At 44.2% G+C, this 17,820-nt stretch overlaps 1 long non-coding RNA gene across 2 annotated transcripts in view; it reads left to right on the forward strand.

Annotated features, from left to right (window-relative positions):
• The window catches only part of LOC137380715 (uncharacterized), a 57,051-nt gene that overhangs the window by 29,564 nt on the left and 9,667 nt on the right, over positions 1-17,820 (forward strand). The gene's annotated exons all lie outside the window — the stretch shown is intronic.

Consider the following 17,820-nt stretch of genomic DNA (forward strand, 5'->3'; position numbering starts at 1 on the left):
TTAATAAAATTTCACTTTTCCTCTTTAAACGTAAGAAAGCTTGTTTATGCTCATTTCTTTGCCTTATAATTGGAAAGTGGTGAACAAGGATTAACCAAGGGGGAGCTCAAAACACAGTGTGTTTAAAATTTAACCCTGTTACAATAAAACCAGGTGAAGACGTCAAAAGACCCCTCGACATCTTTCTCACCTGGTCATAACAGAAATTTGGGTGCTAGCGTCTGGAATTTTACCCCCAGACTAACAAGAGTAATTGGAAGTTGGAAGCCAAATTGTTCCCAATCATAAAAGAGCAAGATCAATACAGGTTTTCTTGTGGTTGTGTGTGATTGAATACTAACATGTCTGCAACTGAAGCGAGTAGCTCTCCAAGCCAGGGTGAAGTAACTTGGGATAAGTTAAAAGCACTGTCGATGGAGGAGTTGAGAAAAATGGCTGAGCAGTGTGGGATCACTGTATGTGGCAAGGCTAGGAAGTCTGAACTCCTAAGGCTAGTGGCCAACCAGTGTTAGAAGCTGACCCAGAGAGGGTACTGCTAGCAAAGATACAATTGGAACAAAGGAAACTTGAATTAGAGGAAAAAGAGAAAGGGAGGCAGGAGAGGGAGAAAGAAAGGGCCTTCCAGAAGGAACATGAAGAAACAAAGACAGGAGAAGGAATGAAAGAGAGAGGAGGGAGAGAGAGAGATGAAGAATAGTCCAGAAAGAAATCGAAGAGAGAGAGAGCTGAAGCAGCTTGAGTTAACTAGGGGGCAACAGACCCCAGTGAAAGTATGGCCAATATGAAGGAACAGAATTCAGGGCAGGGTACAAAATTGCTAAAACTCGCTCAATTTATTCCAAAATTCAATGAGGAAGATGTGGAAGAATTTTTGAGACTTTCAAGAAACTGGCAAGGAAGCTAAAATGGCCAGCTGACACCTGGTCTCTTTTAATACAAAGCAAGCTAATTTGAAAAGCCCATGAGGTTTATTCCTTGTTGCCAGATGAGAGTTCATCAAATTATGAACTGATCAAAAAGTGCTATCCTCAGGGCATATGAAATAGTACATGACGCCTATCGCCAAAAGTTTAGAACGCTCAAAAGCAAGCTAAATCAACCTCTGTGGAGTTTGAAAGAAGTAAGCAGCTGGCTTTTGACCAGTGACTGAGGGCTTTAAAAATACAGCTCAGCTATGAGACTCTCAGAGAAGTAATCCTGTTGGAGGAATTTCCAAACTCCCTTCCATTCTCAATAAAGACCCATGTAAAGGAGCAGCAGGTCCAGAGGGCACGGCTAAGCAGCCATTCTGGCCGATGAGTTTGCTTTAATTTATGTCAGTTTCCCAAAGACAAACCTTTCCGAATCACCCCAACAAATCCGAAAAGGACAAAAGGGTGGGAAGGTGATATCCACCCAGGCAGTCCTGGAAGAGAAAGGAAAGCAGGCGAGACAGGGGGCCCTCCTCCAGCCAAAAAGGAAGGTGCTGTGAGCAACAGTGAGACCCAGAGATCTGTGTGCTTCCATTGTAATAAGGCAGTGCTTTTCAAAGCTGACTGCTGGAAACTAAAGGGGAAGCAGGTAGGGTAAGTCAGGGCACACCCGCTCAGTGAAGACGGGACCCTGATGCAAAGCACAGGAGAACAAGCAGTGACTTTAAATGCAGTAAGAGTGAGACCCAGGAAGCATACTAGGGCCAATGCAGGAAAAGTTAATAGGATCCTGAAGGTTATCAGGGTTTTTTGTTTGAAGGGAAAGCAACCCCATATCCATTGAGTGAGGCAAGCAAGCCCATAGTGATTCTCAGAGACACAGAGGCTACCAGATCCCTTTTACTGGGAAAAGGCCTGACCTTTCCCCCAGAGAGTGCAGTGAACACCAAAATGGTGGTGAGTGGTATTGGAGGGCAGTGTATGCCTGTACCTGTACACTGGGTGCACCTGGATTGTGACCTAGTTTTGAAACCGGAGACGATAAGGATTGGCCCTAGTTTGCCTGTGGACAGGGTTGACCTGCTCCTAGGTAATGATCTGGCGGGGGTGAAGGTAGTAGTCCCCCTAGTAGTGAAAGAAAGTCCGCAGTTCAGAGAGACAGGGCAGTGGCAGGAGACGATCCCCTGCAGAATCCCTGAATGTGTCGTGGATCAGGCCATGATCAATCCAGCTCCCCCAGTGGAGACTGCATTGGCACTGCAGGCAAATGACCATGAGGTCTGCCTGTCTGAGACTTTCTTTGGAAGTTAGCCAACCCAGGGAATGAATTAAATTGATTTTCCCCAGGTGAGGCTCAGCGAGCTGACCCAGTATTGCAAGAGTTAGCACAGGCTGCCCAGTCTGAAAGTGAAGCAGAGGGAGTCCCCGATTGCTACTATTTAAAGAATGAGGTACTGAAGAGGAAATGGAGTTCTCCTCACAGACCTGAGGGCTAGGAGTGGACAGTAGTTCACCAGTTAGTGCTGCCACAGAGATACCGGGGAGAAATATTAAGAAGGGCCCACGAGACAAGAGTGGCTGTACATGCAGGTATATGAAAGACCAAAGCCCGCATAAGGCAACAGTTTGACTGGCCAAAACTCCACAAAGATGTGGTAGAGTACTGCGGGAGTTGCCACATGTACCAGGTTGAGGGGAAACACCAACCTACAGTGAAACCTGCACCCCTAAGTCCTGTCCAGGACCCTTCAGCAGAGGGCTGATGAACTGTAAGGGACCCCCGCCAAGAACAAAAAGGGACAGGCAGGCACATGGCTGGCAAAAGTTTAGAAAGAGAACGGGAAAAAGTGACCAAGAGGGCAGGTTAAAGGAAGTCTGGGAGAAATCCTGGATGAAAACCCCTCCTGTCCAGTCAGCCAATCCTGAAAAATATGAAAAGTTAGACCCCAGATCTTCCTATGTAAATGCAGACTCTAGAAGCACCCCACCAGAGTTGCTAACAGCATTTACAGGAACCTGCAGAGACAAAGAAATACCTCTAGGGGGCAGAGGAACCGTGAGGGTGATGCCCCACCTAGTTGAAGTGCCACAGGAGAGTGCAGCCAAGTTTGCACAAATACATACAGGCAGGAGTGTCCCAGTGAACAAAGGGGAGATTAACAAAGAATCCTCCCCCACAATCAGAGGAAAAGGGAACTACCCATCCCCTGAATTCAAAAGTCTTTGCATGACTCAGAGTTCAGGATAGACCCACCCACTACTAACTCTCCTGAGAAAAAATAGGGGAAATTAAAGCAGCACTGGCGCCCAGAAAAGACCATTATAATAGGCTTTAAGATTGATAAATGAATGGAAATGAATGTGAGAAATGCATGGTTTTTCTTTCTGTATTTTATATTTCTGTCAAACCTTGTAATTAAATGCACCTTTTTTTCAAATTGCATTTCATTTCCCTGGGTGTGGAGGTGTCAGGCAAAGCCCCCCCACCTGCCAAGACTGAGGCACACATTATTTTGCCACATGAAGATTAAAACTTTTAAAATTGTGCTGGAAAGAAAAGAGGGCCTATCACAATTGCCAGGCCGCTCACTGGAAAGACATTTGCATGCTAGCAGACAGTGTTGGAACAAGGGACCCAGTCCTTGCTTCCCCAATACACAGAAGGAGTGGTCAGACTAGTTTAGTCACATGGCTGGCTGGCTGTTGGTTTTGTGAATTTGAACTGGCCACAGAATTTTAAACTCAGAAAGCTGTTAGCTCCTGGACTGGAAAAGACCTCTCTCCTGTCTGCTCTCATCTCGTTCTCACCAGCTTCGGAAACCATTGAAGATACGTGAACTCAAAGAGAGAAAAGTCTCCTATGTGAACAAGGTTTAAGAAGGATACTGGGCCCCAATGAAAAGTAAGAGCTGTCTACAATCAAAGACTCTACGTCGAGTTGGATACACAGAAACAGCAACAAGAAACCTCCTTCAGAGACTGCCTCAAACCTCTCTACTTTATTTTTCTACTCTTTTCTGTCCCTATTTGCATGTGTGTATCGTATGTGCATGCTAGCATGGGCGCATCATATATCCGTAGGCATTAACCGAATTAGCGTTTAAGGTTTAATAAAATTTTACTTTTCTTCTTTAAACCTAAGAAAGCCTGTTTATGCTTATTTCTTTGCCTTAGAATTGGAAAGTGGTGAACAAGGATTCATCAAGCGGGAGCTCAAAACACAATGTGTTTAAAATTAAAAGCCGTCACAATAAGACGAGGTGAAGACCGCAAAAGACCCCTAGACATCTTTCTCACCTGGTTGTAACACACACCATTTATAAAATATTCTGCCTTTCTATTTGTACGACCAAAGTGAACAACTTCACACTTCCCTACTCCCTCTACTCTATTTGCCATATGTTGCCCACTCAGTTAACCTGTCTATATCTCTTTGCAGCCTCTCTACATCCTCCCCGCAGCTTACCTTTCCACTGAGCTTTGTATCATCAGCAAATTTAGATACATTACTCTATGTAGTTCCTCCAAGTCATTAATATAGAGTGTAAATAGCTGAGGCCCCAGCACTGATCCTTGCGGCACCCCACTGTTCACTGCCTGCCAACTTGAAAATGCCCCATTTATGGCCACATTCTGCTTTCTGTCTGTTAACCAATCCTCTATCTACGCTAATATATTACCCCCAACACCATGAGCCCTTATCTTGCCTATTAACCTTTTATGTGGCACCTTATCGAATGCCTTTTGAAAATCCAGATATACTATATCTACTGGTTTCCCTTTATCTACCCCACTAGTTTCATCCTCAAAAAACTATAATAAATTTAGTTTAGTTTAGAGATACAGCACTGAAAGAGGCCCTTCGGCCCACCCAGTCTGTGCCGACCATCAACCACCCATTTATACTAATCCTACACTAATTCCATATTCCTACCACATCCCCACCTATTCCTATATTTCCCTACCACCTACCTATACTAGGGGCAATTTATAATGGCCAATTAACCTATCAACCTTTGGCATGTGGGAGGAAACCGGAGCACCCGGAGGAAACCCACGCAGACACAGGGAGAACTTGCAAACTCCACACAGGCAGTAGCCAGAATTGAACCTGGGTCGCTGGAGCTGTGAGGCTACGGTGCTAACCACTGCGCCGCCCAAGTCAAACAGGATCTCCCTTTAGTAAAACCATGCTGACTGGTTCTAATCATACTATGCTTTTCCAAGTGCAATGTTAAGACTTCTTTAGTAATGGTTTCCAGCATCTTCCCAACGACTGATGTTAGGCTAAGTGGCCTGTAGTTCCCCGTTTTCTCTTTACCTCCTTTTTTGAAAATGGCGTGACATTTTGCCAACTTCCAATCTGATGGGACCATTCCTGAATGTAAGGTATTCTGGAAAATAATAGCCAGCGCATCCATCCCTGCAGCTATCTCTTTTAGAACCCTAGGATGCAGGGCATCTAGTCCCGGGGACTTGTCAGATTTTAGTCCCTCAAGTTTCTCCAATTCTTTTTCTTGACTGATATCAATATCCTTAATTTCCTCAATCTTTTTAGCCCCTAGGTTACTGCCTATTTCTGGTATGGAACGTGTGTCTTCTACTGTGAAGACAGACACAAAATATTTGTTCAATGCCTCTGCCATTTCTTCATTCCTCATGATGATTTCTACTGTTTATGCCTCGAAGGGACCAATGTCTACTTTAGCTACTCTCTTCCTTTTTACGTCCTTATAAAAGCTCTTACAATCTGTTTTTATATTGCTGGTTAGTTTACTCTCATTCAATTTTTTCCCTTTTTATCAACTTATTGGTGGCCTTTTGCTGGTTTCTAAAACACGCCCAATCCTCAGACTTGCTACTATTTTTTGCAACATTGTAAGCCTCTTCTTTTAGTCTAATACTCTCAACTTCCTGAGTGAGACACAGATGGGTCTTTCTGGATGAGTTTTTGGTTTTGAATGGAATGTACTTTTGTTGAATCCTTTGAATTCTTTCTTTAAATGTTTCCCACTGTTCATTTACCACCATACCTTCCAGTCTATTTACCCAATTAACCATAGCCAGTTCTCCCCTCATACCATCGTGTTTAAGCTTAAGATTCATGTTTGTGATTGAAATCTGTCACTTTCAAACCGAACATGAAATTCAATGGTATTATGATCACTGTTTCCCAGTGGATCTTTTACTATGACAATGCTTATTAACCCTGCTTCATTACATAATACGAGATCTAAGATAGCTTTATCCCTAGTCCGTTCTACAATCTATTGCTCCAAGAAATTGTCTAGATGGAGAAATTCTAGATGGAGCAGAATTTGTAAGGAGCATCCAGGAGGGTTTTCTAGAGCAGTATGTAAATAGTCCAACTCGGGAAGGGGCCATACTGGACCTGGTGTTGGGGAATGAGCCCGGCCAGGTGGTTGAAGTTTCAGTAGGGGATTACTTTGGGAATAGTGATCACAATTCTGTAAGTTTTAGAATACTCATGGACAAAGACGAAAGTGGTCTTAAAGGAAGAGTGCTAAATTGGGGGAAGGCCAACTATACCAAAATTCGGCAGGAGCTGGGGAATGTAGATTGCGAGCAGCTGTTTGAAGGTAAATCCACATTTGATATGTGGGAGGCTTTTAAAGAGAGGTTGATTAGCGTGCAGGAGAGACATGTTCCTGTGAAAATGAGGGATAGAAATGGCAAGATTAGGGAACCATGGATGATAGGTGAAATTGTGAGACTAGCTAAGAGGAAAAAGGAAGCATACATAAGGTCTAGGCGGCTGAAGAAAGACGAAGCTTTGGATGAATATCGGGAATGTAGGACCAATCTGAAATGAGGAATTAAGAGGGCTAAAAGGGGTCATGAAATATCTTTAGCAAACAGGGTTAAGGAAAATCCCAAAGCCTTTTATTCATATATAAGGAGCAAGAGGGTAACTAGAGAAAGGATTGGCCCACTCAAGGACAAAGGAGGAAAGTTATGCGTGGAGTCAGAGAAAATGGGTGAGATTCTAAACGAGTACTTTACATCGGTATTCACCGAGGAGAGGGACATGAAGGATGTTGAGGTTAGGAACAGATGTTTGATTACTCTAGGTCAAGTCGGCATAAGGAGGGAGGAAGTGTTGGGTATTCTAAAAGGCATTAAGGTGGACAAGTCCCCAGGTCCGGATGGGATCTATCCCAGGTTACCGAGGGAAGCGAGAGAGGAATTAGCTGGGGCCTTAACAGATATCTTTGCAGCATCCTTAAACACGGGTGAGGTCCCGGAGGACTGGAGAATTGCTAATGTTGTCCCCTTGTTTAAGAAGGGTAGCAGGGATAATCCAGGTAATTATAGACCGGTGAGCCTGACGTCAGTGGTAGGGAAGCTGCTGGAGAAGATACTGAGGGATAGGATCTATTCCCATTTGGAAGAAAATGGGCTTATCAGTGATAGGCAACATGGTTTTGTGCAGGGAAGGTCATGTCTTACCAACTTAATAGAATTCTTTGAGGAAGTGACAAAGTTGATTGATGTGGGAAGGGCTGTAGATGTCATATACATGGGATCCAGGGTGTACTAGCTAGATGGATAAAGAACTGGCTGGGCAACAGGAGACAGAGAGTAGCAGTGGAAGGAAGTTTCTCAAAATGGAGACGTGTGACCAGTGGTGTTCCACAGGGATCCGTGCTGGGACCACTGTTGTTTGTGATATACATAAATGATTTGGAGGAAAGTATCGGTGGTCTGATTAGCAAGTTTGCAGACGACACTAAGATTGGTGGAGTAGCAGATAGTGAAGGGGACTGTCAGAGAATACAGCAGAATATAGATAGATTGGAGAGTTGGGCAGAGAAATGGCAGATGGAGTTCAATCAGGGTAAATGCGAGGTGATACATTTTGGAAGATCCAATTCAAGAGTGAACTATACAGTAAATGGAAAAGTCCTGGGGAAAATTGATGTCCAGAGAGATTTGGGCGTTCAGGTCCATTGTTCCCTGAAGGTGGCAACGCAGGTAAATAGAGTGGTCAAGAAGGCATACGGCATGCTTTCCTTCATCGGACGGGGTATTGAGTACAAGAGTTGGCAGGTCATGTTACAGTTGTATAGGACTTTGGTTCGGCCACATTTGGAATACTGCGTGCAGTTCTGGTCGCCACGTTACCAAAAGGATGTGGATGCTTTGGAGAGGGTGCAGAGGAGGTTCACCAGGATGTTGCCTGGTATGGAGGGCGCTAGTTATGAAGAGAGGTTGAGTAGATTAGGATTATTTTCATTAGAAAGCCGGAGGTTGAGGGGGACCTGATTGAGGTGTACAAAATCATGAGAGGTATAGACAGGGTGGATAGCAAGAAGCTTTTTCCCCAGAGTGGGGGATTCAAATACTAGGGGTCACGAGTTCAAAGTGAGAGGGGAAAATTTTAGGGGGGATATGCGTGGAAAGTTCTTTACGCAGAGGGTGGTGGGTGCCTGGAACGCGTTGCCAGCGGAGGTGGTAGATGCGAACACGATAGCGTCTTTTAAGATGTATCTAGACAGATACATGAATGGGCAGGAAGCAAAGAGATACAGACCCTTAGAAAATAGGTGACATGTTTAGGTAGAGGATCTGGATCGGCGCAGGCTTGGAGGGCCGAAGGGCCTGTTCCTGTGCTGTAATTTTCTTTGTTCTTTGTTCTTAAAAGCATTCTACAAATTCATCATCTAGACCACGGTTGCCAATTTGATTGTCCCAGTCTATATGCAGATTAAAATCCCCCACAATTAATACATTACCTTTTTTGCATGCTCCAATAATTTCCCATTTAATGTTCTGTCCAATAATAGGTAGGCAGTGACGTAGTGGTATTATCACTGGACTAGTAACCCAGAGACCCAAGGTATTCCTCTGGGGACATGGGTTCGAATCCCACCACAGCAGAAGGTGGAATTTGAATTGAATAAATCTGGAATTAAAACTAGTCTAATGATGGCCATGAAACCATTGTCGATTGTTGTAAAAACCCATCTGGTTCACGAATGTCCTTTTGGGAAGGAAATTTGCTGTCCTTACCTGGTCTGGCCTTCATGTGACTCCAGACCCATAGCAATGTGGTTAACGCTTACATGCCCTCTGAAATGGCCTAGCAAGCCACTCAGTTGCACCTAACCATTAGAAAGTCAATAAAAAGGAATGAAACCAGACGGACCACCCGGCATCGACCTAGGCACCGGAAACGACAATGGCAAACCCAGCCCTGTCGACCCTGCAAAGTCCTCCTTACTAACATCTGGGGGCTTGTGCCAAAGTTGGGAGAGCTGTCCCACAGACTAGTCATGCAACAGCCTGACATAGTCATACTCACGGAATCATACCTTACAGACAATGTCCCAGACACTGCCATCACCATCCCCGGGTATGTCCTGTCCCACCTGCAGGACAGACCCAGCAGAGGTGTTGGCACAGTGGTATACAGTAGGGAGGGAGTTGCCCTGGGAGTCCTCAACATCGACTCTGGACCCTATGAAGTCTCATGGCATCAGGTCAAACGTGGGCAAGGTAACCTCCTACTGATTACCACCTACCGCCCTCCCTCAGTTGACGAATCAGTACTCCTCCATGTTGAACACCACTTCGAGGAAGCACTGAGGGTGGCAAGGGCACAAAATGTACTCTGGGTGGGGGACTTCAATGTCCATCACCAAGAGTGGCTCGGTAGCACCACTACTGACCGAGCTGGCCGAGTCCTAAAGGACATGGCTGCTAGACTGGGTCTGCGGCAGGTGGTGGGGGAACCAACACAAGGGAAGAACATACTCGACCTCGTCCTCACCAATCTGCCTGCCGCAGATGCATCTGTCCATGATAGTACTGGTAGGAGTGACCAGCGCACAGTCCTTGTGGAGACGAAGCCCCACCTTCACATTGAGGATACTGTCCATTGTGTTGTGTGGCACTAACACCGTGCTGAATGGCTAGCAATGCAAAACTGGGCATCCATGAAGCGCTGTGGGCCATCAGTAGCAGCAGAATTGTACTCAACCACAATCTGTAACCTTATGGCCCGGAATATCCCCCACTCTACCATTACCATCAAGCCAGGAGACCAACCCTGGATCAATGAAGAGTGCAGGAGGGCATGCCAGGAGCAGCACCAGGCATACCTAAAAATGAGGTGGCAACCTGGTGAAGCTACAACCCAGGACTACTTGCATGCCAAACTGTGTAAGCAGCATGCGATAGACCGAGCTAAGCGATCCCATAACCAACGGATCAGATCTAGGCTCTGCAGTCCTGCCACATCCAGCCATGAATGGTGGTGGACAATTAAACAACTAACTGGAGTTGGTGGCTCCACAAATATCCCCCATCGTCACTGATGGGGGAGCCCAGCACATCAGTGCGAAAGATAAGGCTGAAGCATTAGCAACAATCTTCAGCCAGAAGGGCCGAGTTGATGATCCATCTCGGCCTCCTCCTGAAGTCTCCAGCATCACAGATGCCAGACTTCAGCCAATTCGATTCACTCCACGTGATATCAAGAAACGGCTGAAGGCACTGGATACTGCAAAAGCTATGGGCCCTGACAATATTCCAGCAATAGTCCTGAAGACCTGTGCTCCAGAACTTGCCGCACCCCTAGCCAAGCTGTTCCAGTACAGCAACAACACTGGCATCTACCCTGCAATGTGGAAAATTGCCCAGGTATGTCCTGTACACAAAAAGCAGGACAAATCCAACCTGGCCAATTACCGCCCCATCAGCTTACTCTCAATCATCAGTAATGTGATGGAAGGTGTCATCAACAGTGTCATCAAGTGGCACTTGCTTAGCAATAACCTGCTCAGTTACGCTCAGTTTGGGTTCCACCAGGGCCACTCAGCTCCTGACCTCATTACAGCCTTGGTTCAAACATGGACAAAAGAGCTGAACTCAAGAGGTGAGGTGAGAGTGACTGCCCTTGACATCAAGGAGCCCTAGCAAAACTGAGGTCAATGGGAATCAGAGGGAAAACTCTCCGCTGGCTGGAGTCATACCAGCACAAAGGAAGATGGTTGTGGTTGTTGGAGGTCAATCATCTGAGCTCCAGTACATCACTGCAGGAGTTCCTCAGGGTAGTGTCCTCGGCCCAACCATCTTCAGCTGCTTCATCAATGACCTTCCTTCAATCATAAGGTCAGAAGTGGGGATGTTCGCTGATGATTGCACAATGTTCAGCACCATTCGTGACTCCTCAGATGCTGAAGTAGCCCGTGTAGAAATGCAGCAAGACCTGGACAATATCCAGGCTTGGGCTGATAAGTGGCAAGTAACATTCGCGCCACCCAAGTGCCAGGCAATGACCATCTCCAACAAGAGAGAATCTAACCATCTCCCCTTGACAGTCAATGGCATTACCATCGCTGAATCTCCCACTATCAACATCCTAGGGGCTACCATTGACCAGAAACTGAACTGGAGTAGCCATATAAATACCGTGGCTACAAGAGCAGGTCAGAGGCTAGGAATCCTCAGGCGAGTAACTCACCTCCTGACTCCATAAAGCCTGTCCACCATCTACAAGGCACAAGTCAGGAGTGTGATGGAATACTCTTCACTTGCCTGGATGGGTGCAGCTCCAACAACACTCAAGAAGCTCAACACCATCCAGGACAAAGCAGCCCGCTTGATTGGCACCCCATCTACAAACATTCACTCCCTCCACCACCGACGCACAGTGGCAGCAGTGTGTACCATCTACAAGATGTACTGCAGCAATGCACCAAGGCTCCTTAGACAGCACCTTCCAAACCCGTGACCTCTACCAACTAGAAGGACAAGGGCAGCACATACATGGGAACACCACCACCTGCAAGTTCCCCTCCAAGTCACACACCATCCTGACTTGGAACTATATCGCCGTTCCTTCACTGTCACTGGGTCAAAATCCTGGAACTCCCTTCCTAACAGCACTGTGGGTGTACCTACCCCACATGGACTGCAGCGGTTGAAGAAGGCAGCTCACCACCATCTTCTCAAGGGCAATTAGGGATGGGCAATAAATGCTGGCCTGGCCAATGACGCCCACATCCCTTGAATGAATAAAAAGAAATAATATACCTATTGTTAGGGGGCCTGTAAACTACTCCCACCAGTGTTTTCTGACTCCTGCTATTCCTAATTTCCACCCAAACTGAGTCTACTTCATGATCTTCTGAGGCCAGATCCCTTCTTAGTAAACATTGGCATAAGGATATTAATATCAGGGCTACTCCACAGTTGCCGCCCATACCTGCTCAGTATTTCCAGCATTTTATCTTTTTATTTCAGATTTCCCAACATCCACAATATTTTGCTTTTATATTTCGGATAAATGTTTGTCAAGCTGAGAGCATTTCTATCAGAGGAATAGAATAGTTTTCACTTTCATAGCATAATGTCATTATTAAGTTAGTATTGCACAACTAGATGGAAAGTTAAACTACTTCAATTCAGCATTAACAATTTATTTCAGCTTCAGTCTTTGAGGAACACTTTCTAATACACTGTATCCTTTCCATCACCAGTTCTAGACAGTTATAGATGGGAGCTTGGGTCAGATATAGGATTAGAATACTACAGGGATGATTATGCAACCCACATTTTTGTTTAGTGAGGTTCCACACCAGGAGTGAAGTTTGCCAAAATTGTTCCTATATAGTGTTACTAAAAGGTTTGACTTCAATAAATAGGTTCAAAATTCAAGATTTTTATTCAGAACCTCCTGGAAAACTTGAAAAATTAGGCAATCCTCCCTTTTGTCTCAAACTTATGTCATTAAAAGAGATACAGCTGTATTTAATCAGATTTTCTTTGGAAACTTTGGTACATTTCCTTTACCTACTCAGTTGTGATTTAATCACTGAATTATATATATGAAATCTGAGCCAAATTAATTGCATATGTTATGCATACGTTACCTATCAAATGCAATACCCTAGGTGTGACAGGCGCAGGAATACGATGAACTGTACAAGTTCTTTTTGCTACTTCCTAATATTTATTACAGCTATTGCTACTCTACAGTAGATTAATATGTTTTGCAATTTATTTTTCCAAATACCAAAGGAACATAATAGTTCATTGATTTGATATTCTGAATGGCCATTGTGATATGGTAACTGCAGACTACAACTGTCACATAATTCTCAAGTGGGTATAAATACAAAATAATTCAGTAAGTTACAAGATTTTTATTTAATTTCAGGCATCACATCACTTCATAACCAGTGAGAGCAAAGTTGGAATGACCTTCCAACCCCTATACTTGCATAGTTTAAAAAAAATTTTCTCCTGTCTCTCGAGGATGGTGATTGTGGTCAGAGTGAGTTGAGAATTATGCATAATAAATGCAGCCTATTGCTACAATTAAATTGTGCTCAGGACCTGAGACTGTCAGAGTGTGAAGTACAACCAACAACATCTGAATAGTTTTGTGGGTACCAAATGTCATTCTCTGTCAGCACAGAAGTTTTCTGACATGTATCCACAGTATTGCACACTTTGGCAAATACATAGAGTCATAGAATCGTTTACGGCACAGAAGGAAGCCATTCAGTCCATCAAGTCCATGCTGGCTCTCCATGGGAGCTATTCAGTCAGTCCCACTCGATCCCCATAGCCCTGCAAGTCTATTTCCTTCAAGTGGCCATCCAGTTTCCTTTTGAAGTCATTTATTGTCTCCGCTTCCACCACCCTTGTGGGCAACGAGTTCCAGGTCATTATCACCCGCTGCGTGAAATATATTTTCTCACATTCCCCCTGCATCTCTTGCCCAAAACCTTAAATCTGTGTCCCCTAGTCCTTCTACCAGTTAATAAGAACAGTTTTTCCTTGTCTAATTCACCTAAGCCTGTCATAATCTTGTCCATTTTAAAAATTAAATCTCCCCTCAATCTCCTTTGTTCTAAGGAGAACAACCCCAGTTTTTCCAACCTAACCTTGTAACTAAAATCCCCCATCCCTGGAATCATTCTGGTGAAACTCTGCACCCTCTCAACCATCCTGAAATGTGGTGATCAGAACTGGACGCTGTACTCCATTTGGGATCTAACCAAAGCTTTATAAGGATTCAGTATAACTTCCCTGCTTTTGTACTCAATGCCTCTGTTTATGAATCCCAAGATCCATATGCTTTACTAACCACTCTCAATATATCCTGCCACCTTCAAAGATCAATGCACATGCACCCTCGGGTCCCTCTGTTCCTGTGCCATTAAATTTATATTGCCTCTCCCTATTCCTTCTGCCAAAATGCATCATCTCACATTTGTCAGTATTAAATTCCATCTGCCACCTCTCTGCCCACTCTATGTCCTGTTGCAGGCGGTTCACATCATCCTCACCATTTGCCACACATCCAAATTTGGTGTCATCAACAAATTTTGAGATTCTACTCTGCATTCCAAGATCCAAGTCACTTATATATAGCAAAATAAGTGGTCCCAGCACTGACCCTTGGGGAACACCACTGCCTACCATGCTCCAGTCTAAAAAAAACAGTTACTATGACTTGATGTTTTCTGTCCTTATGCCAATTTTTTTATCCAATTGGACACTGGCCCTCCTATTCCATGAGCCTCAATTTTGTTAACCAGCCTTTTATGTGGTACCTTATCAAACACTTTCCTAAAATCCATATAAACAACATCCACTGTATTCCATTCACCATTCATCTCTGTTACTTCATCAAAAAATTCAATTAGATTAGTCAAAAATGATCTGCTTTTTACAATTCCATGCTGGCTCTCCTTAATTAACTCAAACCTCTCCAAATGTGTTGATTTTTCCCCCAATTATTGTTTCTAAAACCTTACCCATCACTGATGTTAAACTAACTGGCCTGTAGTTGCTAGGTCTGTCCTTACACCCTTTCTTGAATCCGGGTGTCATATTTGCCATCCTCCAATCCTCTGGCACAAACCTGTATCCAGGGAAGACTGGAAGATCATGGCAAGCCTTTCTGTTATCTCCATCCCCACTTCTTTTAGCAACCTGGGATGCAAACCAATCCGGTCCAGGTGACTTATTTACCCTAAGCATAGCCAGCCTTTTTACTACCTCCCACCTCTCAATTTTTACCCTATCCATGGCCTCTACTCTCTCTGCTTCTACTGATATTGTATCAGATTCCACTTTCTTAATGAGTACGTTGTATCAGTGTTAAGTAGATTAGCCTTGCCCTGCGCCTTTAAGTATATATGACCCTCTTTATCCCTAATAGACCCCACTCCGCCTCTTACTACCTGCTTACTATTCACACTTGGTAAAAGATTTTTGGGTTCCTTTTTATGTTGGCTGCCATTCTATTCTCATAGTCTCTCTTTGCCAGTCTAATTTCCCTCTTCACCTCCACTCTCGACTTATTGTATATGGCCTGATTCTCACTTGAAAAATTCACTTGACATGCATCATACACCTGCTTTTTTTTGTTTCATCACAATCTATCTCCCTTGTCATCCAAAGAGCCCTGTTATTGGTTCCTTACCTTTCACTCTCTTGGAAATGTACCTAACATGTACCTGAAGCATCTCCTCAAAGATAACCCATTGTTCTGATAGAACTCTTCCTGTCAGTCTTTGGTTGCATTGAAATTAGCCCTCTTCCAATCTAGACATTCTACCTTATTTTGTTCCTTGTTTTTCTGCATTACGATTCTAAACCTTATGCTATGATGGTCACTCTTGCCCAACTGCTCCCCGACAGACACTTGGGGATGAATTTTATTAGCGCACCACAAATCGTGATGGTGTGCTTTGAAGTCGGCAGTCTTCAGGCGCGGATGCGCCATCACTGTTGCCCCGCGATATTCTGCGCCACCACCGGGAAAATGTGGCGGACCCTTCTCAGTGTTGGAGTTTGTGGAAGAATTTTCCGGGCCCCTTCGCCACGATCCCTGACGCCGGAGGTCTCATAAAATTCAGCCCTTGGTCTTTTCTTTTTGGCTGCTGTCTTTTACAATACTTTGCACTTTTGCTTTGATATGAAGTGGTTTCTGTTGCGTTGTTGGAACAAGCTAATAAGTATGCACGAGTGGAAAGCAATGCAACAGTTTTGACTATTTCTGTACTTATTGATGGAACTCGTATGAGCACAGGAGTAAGGAAAATATATAGAACACTGCAGGAAAAGTGATCATGACCGGCTGGCATATTGAATTCAACCGCAGGCAGCACATTTTAGGAAGGAAGTCAAGGCCTTGGAGGGGATGCAGAAGAAAGTTACTGGAATGGTATCAGGGATGAGGGAGTTCAGTTCTGTGGACAGACCAGAGAAGATGGAGTTGTTTTCCTGAGTGCAGAGAAGGCTAAGAGGAGCCTTGATAGATAAATCATGCATAGTTTTGATACAGTAAATAGGGAGAAACTGGTTCTAGTGGCAGAAGGGTTGGTACCAGAGGCGATATGAAGAAAGTTTTAAAAAAAAAGCTATTTGTTGTGTTCCAGCATGCAGTGCCTGATAGGATAGTGGAATCAAGTTCAATAGTAATATTCAAAAGGAAATAGAATACTAGAAAGGAAAATTACAGGGTTGGGGGAGTGAGAGACACTAATTGGATAGCTCTACCAAGGAGCCAGCATAGGCACGATGGGCCGAATGTGCTCCTCCTGTGCCATCTCATTCTATGATATGGGATCACTAGTACCAGCGTATTTGTCTTCACCCAAAGATAGACGTTTTGAAAAGGACTACAATTATGTCCAATTCAAAAAGACACCTAAATGATTGAGAAACCCGCTTAGTTCTTGTACCAGTATTTCCCCTGTGTATTGATCATTATTTCAACAAGTTTTAAAAAAAAAAGTTATCTTTCTCCTGGCGATTGAGTAGTTTTGATCAGAAAATTGATGTTAAATATTCCAGCCCTTTCATTTTTCCTGACGGTGGCTTTATTCCTCCTCCCCTATCGTTCCTTTAAAATATCGAGTTTAACCTGCTGTTGAGTCCAGCAGACAAAAGACGAGCAATTACCAGCACGCTTCCAGTGAAAAGGGATCACTTTGTTTTTCTGACCTCAGAGTGGGTTTATGTTAAAATGGGCGAGGGCGCGCATCTGTTGCAACCAAACACTCGCCTCTGTTTAAGCAGAATGGAGACAGAGCTATTACTCACCTCAGAGCCTCTGGCAATCCCGAAACACCGCCAGTTAGCTGCACTGATTGCTCAGCCTTTATCATGCAAACTTCAGAGAGATCCTGCGTTTTATTTTTGCGGTAAGATAAACAACTTCTTCCCAGAAGTGATTCATATCAGAAGACGTCAGCAGAGCTCGTGGTACCTTTTGCAGCACAAAAGGGACTCTCGAAAGAACGACTACCTGTTGCACAAACAGCACCAATAATTTATAACAAAAGCAAAATACTGCCTATGCTGAAACTCAAATAAAAACAGAAAACGCTGGACATACACAGGTCTGGCAGCATCTGTGGAGAAACAGTGTTCACGTTTTAGGTTCATCAGACCAAATAATTTATACTTCGATGTAAAAAAAAATCGGATATATCGCTCTGAGCAAGTTCTTTTTCAGAACTCCATTGAATTGACTAAGCCAGGACATTTGCAATTAAATGATATATGCAATATTTATATATTATATACATTAACATATAGTATTGCCTGTGTAATGATGGTACTAGTTAGCGGAAAAGTTACAAAAACTTCGTCATGTGCCTGCTTGAGAAAATTTAGAGGTTCCATCAACCTAAAATGAACTACTTTCCATTTAAGAAGGGCACTCGTCTGCGCAAATCTAGGATACAACTGGCGAGGGTGATCACTTAAGCAAACATTTGGTGAGCCAACGCTTCTCGCCTTGTGTTGCCTCTGTTTGTGTCGGCGTCATCTGTTCTTTGTCAGGCTCTTTTCAGACGCGTGTCAGGTAAGAGCAGAGACAATGGGGGAGACATGAGCCTCACGCCTGACATCTGAT

This window comes from Heterodontus francisci, chromosome 20 (assembly GCF_036365525.1).
Source record: "Heterodontus francisci isolate sHetFra1 chromosome 20, sHetFra1.hap1, whole genome shotgun sequence".
Lineage (NCBI taxonomy): Eukaryota > Metazoa > Chordata > Chondrichthyes > Heterodontiformes > Heterodontidae > Heterodontus > Heterodontus francisci.